The 5,904-nt window shown below is 41.9% G+C and overlaps 1 protein-coding gene across 1 annotated transcript in view; it reads right to left on the bottom strand.

The window, feature by feature from the left end:
* LOC106819157 (inorganic pyrophosphatase-like) overlaps positions 1–5,904 on the bottom strand; it is a gene marked incomplete at both ends in the record, with an annotated part of 19,684 nt that overhangs the window by 12,724 nt on the left and 1,056 nt on the right.

Genomic DNA, 5,904 nt, shown 5'->3' with positions numbered 1-5,904 from the left:
GTAGGAAACGCGATATTTATGTATGTCGTCGTTGAAGTATTCAAGAGTGCCTTCAAACCACCCATTTTCATAATGAACTTTCACCCTACGGCCGCAAAATTCAACGTCATAGAATCGGTCATCCTCATTATCAATCCACTCGTCGCCGTCGTCATCGAGTGACAATGTGTGTCTGATGATCGAGCCTCACCATTATTCTTAAAAAATTCTTAAAATTTGGGAAATCAAGCCTCGATGATTCTTATAAAAAGAATTCTTATAAAAAAAAAGTGTACGGGCATCGGGCCTGCGGGCCCCTTAGAATTTCGACCCATACTGTATACATGCGTACTGGAATCAACCAGGGAAAGAGGTCTGCAGTATTACGCAATACGCACACTTCGCACAATGATGTTGTTTGCGACGCTGCAGAAAGTATCAAACTGGTTTACCAGTTATATTACATCTGCTGCTTAGCTCTTATACACACACACGCACGCACTAATGCACGCACGCACACATGCACGCACGACCGCGAGTATGAGTATGCGGCAAACACACAGATATACACACGCACGCACGCACGCACGCACGCACGCACGGACGCACAGTCGTGTGCATACACACATACACACGGTCATGTGCATACACACATACACACGGTCATGTGCATACACACATACACACGGTCATGTGCATGCATACACACACACATGCACGCACGCACGTGGACGCTTGCATGCAAGATCACACATGCATGTGCACGCATATTAGGGATCTATGGATGTGCACAGGGGGGTCCCTTCATGCATGCAGATATTTACCACAGGTAGTCATCTATCACTGTATCAGCATACTAGCTTCGTTAACCTAACGAGCAGCTCTCGGACCAAGCCGTTAGCGAGAATATGCTGAGCTGCTATTGACCTGTAACTGGTTAATTATGGATTTTTAGTATTAATCCACCGTAATAATTACTGTCAGCTTAGTTATGCCAGCTGCTACTTGGACTCACACCAAATACACTGATTGGCAATGTGTTTAACTTACAAGTGTGTAACTGTCTGATGACACTATCTCAACCCTAGACTCAACCCTACAAGTTAGGATTCAAAACACTTTTCATGACTTTTCAGAGAGCGTATACAGTTAGGTTACTATATAGTAATAATACATGTATTAAAACACAGGTAAGAATTGCAATTTCTCACAATTTCTCAAATTTTTTTTGAATCTCAGGGGGATATTTGTACAGGCCACCCCCCCTCCTTCAAGAGCGGGGGAAATGCATCCCCCCATCCCCCCCCGGGATTTACGCCCCTGGCTCAGCGCCCCAAGGGCAGTTGTAATAGACGCCACACACCATGACGGCTACGTTACGGTCGCTAGCTCGTTTTACAACAGGTTCTAGCGCGGCCAGCCCCCGCTGATGTGTTGTTAACCCCGACTGGGATGTTCACTCCTCAACAGCACTGGAGTAATCGCTCTAATAATAATTGGCAAAAATAATAATAATAATGGAGTAATGGAGTAATAGCTCTAATAATAATCATTGGTGATATAATCACATTTTCACGGGCTGGCAAGGTGTTGCCACCTCACACCAAGAAATTGCCTTAGCAGTCCAAGGAAAAATATCTAAAGTATTCTAGGTCTTCTTCTTCTTCTTCTTCTTCTTCTTCTTGACCTCTTGGTCCCCGATGGGACATAAGGCCGTTTCTAGGTCTTAAGAAAAAGGAAACCCAAGTGGAACATAATGCAGTCATTTATTTTGACTTCGCAGGACTACCTGCATTAGAAAGTTACCGTGCTTGGTGGAATGTGAGAGCGGGGCGATGAGATGTAAGATAGCAGAAGTCTGGGGCACTTCTGTGTCAAGGCGGCGCCCGTGTAAATGTTTGTTCGTGCTGCAAGGTAAACAAGGAGCACAATCACTAACCTTTTGCATGGTGATTACAAACTCCGGTCACATATATGTCATACTGTAAAGGGGTAAAAATTTGTTTGGAAAATTTACAGGCCAGCCGGGCCTGTAGGCAAGGGATTTTACAGGCCCGCCAGGCAAATTTTACAGGCCGGGAACAGTTTTGCATGCTGGGGTGGATTTTCTACGGGCCCGTTGAGCTTGTTAATATTAGAAATGTCAGGCTCGAGCCTTAAAATACACTTTTTTTTTTATAAGAATCGTACTTTTTGTTTTTGAGCCTCGTGATTCTTAGAAAATCGACATTTTGAGCCTTAAATAATTCTTAAATGATTCTTAAATAATTGTTGAAAAAATCGACTTATATTTTCATTAAAACTGTTAAATGCGATGGCATGTAAAACGTGGTGGTTGAACGAAAGAGGAAAATGCTAATATCCAATAAAAGAACCAATGTATAACACAACAAGAAAGTAATCCCTCCTTTTCCAAAATATACACAATTCGTTAAACTACAAGGTAAATATGACTTTCTAGCGCCGTCAATGTCGTTCGAGGCCCGTAAATAGTCCTCAGCTCGCGTGCGGGGTAAGGAAACGCGATATTATCCGTATGTCGTCGTTTGAATAAAGTATTCAAAGTGCCATTCAACCAACCGCATTTTTCATAATGAACTTTCACACCTACGGCCAGCAAATTCAACGTCATATGAATCTTGTCAATCCTCATATTATCAATCCACTCGTCGCCCCGTCGTACATCGAGTGAGACAATGTGTGTCTGATGAATCGAGCCTCACCCGATTATTCTTAAAAAATTCTTTAAAATTTGGAAATCAAGGCTCCGTATGATCTCTTATATAAAAGAATTCTTATGAGAAAAAAAAGTGTACGGGCATCGGGCCTGCGGCCCCATTAGAAATTTTCGACCCATACTGTATAACGATGCGTACTGGAATCAACCAGAGGAAATGAGGTCTGCAGTAAAAAAAAAAAAAAAAAAAATACGCAATAATCGCACACTTCGCACAATGAGTGTTTGCGACGCCTGGGCAGAAGAGTTATTCAAACTGGTTTACCGAGTTATATTAGCATCTGCTGGCTGTAGACTCTTAATACACACACACTGACACGTCACGGCACTAATGTCATCGCCGCACACAAATGCACGCACGGACGCGCGAGTATGCAGTATGCGGCAAACACACCGAGATATACAACAACGCACGCACGCCGGCAACAGGACGCACAGTCGTGTGCATACACACATACACACGGTCATTGTGCAATACACAACATACACACGGGTCATGTCAATGCATACACACAACACAATGCACGCACGCAACGTGGACGCTTGCATGCAAGATCAACACAGCATGTGCACGCCAATATTAGGGATCTATGGATGTGCACAAGGGGGTCGCTTCAATGCATGCAGATAAATTTTACGCACAGTAGCTCATCTATCACGTGTATCAGGCATACCTAGCCTTCGGTTTAACACATAACGAGGCAGCCTCTCGGACCAAAAGCGCGTTAGCGAGAAATATGCTGAGCTGCTATTGACGCTGTACTGGGTTAATTATGGATTTTTAGTATTAATCCACCGTATAATAATTACTGTCAGCGTTAGTTAATGGCAGCTGCTACTTGACTCACCCAAATCACTGATTGGCAATGGATTTAACTTACAGTGTGTAACTACAGCAACGCACCGCACGTTGCACAGCACGCACGCACAGCTACGCACGCCACGCACACACAAACACACACACACACCACACACACACAGGTTACACCATGCAACTACATATATATATATATATATTATAGTATTATATATAATATAAACACCTGTCATGCTATATAATTATAGCGGACATTTTATTTATACCAATATTTGTATAGTTAGGATATGGGATATTATATATTATACACCTCAGTGGAACTAGCCTATAGTATGCACTAACCAATGCTAACAGGAGTGCATACGAAATACAGGGAATTTAAATATTAAAACCATAAAACAGCAAAGGTGTACTGGGTTGAACATACACTTGGTATTTGGAAGCACTGGTCTATTGTAATAGTCAAACAGTTTTTTTTTTATCGCAAATAAATTCTTTCTCAAATCCATAATTTCGAGAATTAGCTAGTGTTTTCCCCACTTTTATGAATATCTACCGTTATTGCTTGATAACAAGCAAGTGATCTAGCAGGTAACGATCAAAATGCATTTAAGCAACCTCTAATTCACCAAAACAGTGCAAGTTTCGAAAATCGTCGATTTACACATGCCTTTTTCGTAAGTCTTGGATCATTTTGTAGTGCCAGACTATCGTCCATAGACTATACACGTCTCCAAAATGCGCACAACTGTTTGTTGGCCAAATTACAAGTTGACACATTTAAAGCAAATACTCGCGACTCGCTGGTTATATTTCATTGTGTTACGCATGTGTTCATATATATGGTAATCTTCTTGCTGATAACTGCCATAAAATCTTAGTGTTTTCAAGTTTATGTAAATCAGTGATATATACGCTTGTGAGGTGAAACGACTATATTTTAGCTTTATTTTAATTCGGAATTGAGGGCAATTTCTGAGTAAGAATCTCGTAATAAAAACTTTAATAAGAAGTGCCTAAGGCATCGGAAGGGTCTTATAAACAATGGAATAGGTACTATATATAGAAATATATGTACATAAATACGTGCACACATATCATGCACTGAAACCAATGTAGTACTTACATTGATTACAAGTACACAGACTTGGCAGGCCACAGACAGAGTCACAGTACAAACAAAGTTTGACAGCTAAGAAGTATCTATATATACCACATAGTGTGTTACAGGAGTGCGAAATTAACGGGAGTTTGCGAGTCAAATGACTCCCTGATTTTACTGTCGGACTCCCTGATTTGACTATGCAGAGTCCGTGTGACTCCCTGAAAATTCGCCTATCTTGCTAAACTAGTTTTGTTCCGGAGGCACGGCCCTGCCGGAATAACGTATAATTTTCCAGCTAATGTCCAAAGAAATATTTGGGCAGACGTGCAACTGCAAGTGAATCTAAAAATAAGCACATGTATGCGTTATTGTTAATCATTCTTTAATTTTGAACCTCAGACGGCGAGCGCGACAGTTAATATGGATTCTACACTACTTATTGTAGTATCAACTTGCCCACCAGCGTAGTTTTAAATATAGGAAACACTGCCATAAAAAACCATTGACAGGGGCTCCATTAATTTCATTTTTACTAATTTCCTTTAATGCCGACGAGCAAGGTGGTCAACAACTTTTTTACGCATATAACTGTAAGATTATATCTGTTGATTCAATCAGCACGTAGAATCGGCAGGAAATAAAAAAAACGCTTCCTTTGATACGAATTTAATTTGCGCTTGCGGCGACACCCATAGGACCGATCGTCGGCGACGGAAAGCGTCAACGGCAACTAACAGTAACAGTTGAAACCTGTTAGTTTGCCCACGACCTGTCGTCACAATCAGGTGTCATCCGATCGCGGTGATGTCAACAATCGCGACGCAAGGCGACGTTGCACACACACACTTAGTCTCACGTTCATGCTTCTCTAATCCTCCAATCTTAGCGTTCGTCAGCGCGGCACCTCCACCACCAGTGTTGAGACAGTCTTCTCGCTCATTGGCGAAAAGAGGTATGTCATGAAATGGGGACACAACGCTTGATCGTCCGATGTTTCTGTTTAATGAAACCACAACTGGAATTAATATTCAGACTCCTAATTTAGCAAGTAGCACTAGCCGCGTGTGCCATTACAGGCAATGCTCTAAAAGTCGTGGGCATTTGCAAGGTAGTGTTTTAGCAATCACAGCACACACTGCCATCCGTTAATAATTGATAGTTCAACTGAAAGTAAACACCCCAAACGGGTCAACGGATAGAGATGCTAGCGACAGGAACAAGCGACATAGACAAGGAGCAATTGGACAAGACCTCTACATGTGCCCT

The sequence above is a fragment of the Priapulus caudatus genome, unplaced genomic scaffold (assembly GCF_000485595.1).
Source record: "Priapulus caudatus unplaced genomic scaffold, Priapulus_caudatus-5.0.1 Scaffold2908, whole genome shotgun sequence".
Classification (NCBI taxonomy): Eukaryota; Metazoa; Priapulida; class Priapulimorpha; order Priapulimorphida; family Priapulidae; genus Priapulus; species Priapulus caudatus.
Note: the sequence above shows the minus strand (reverse complement) of the source record. Positions and strands in the feature narration are given on the sequence as shown.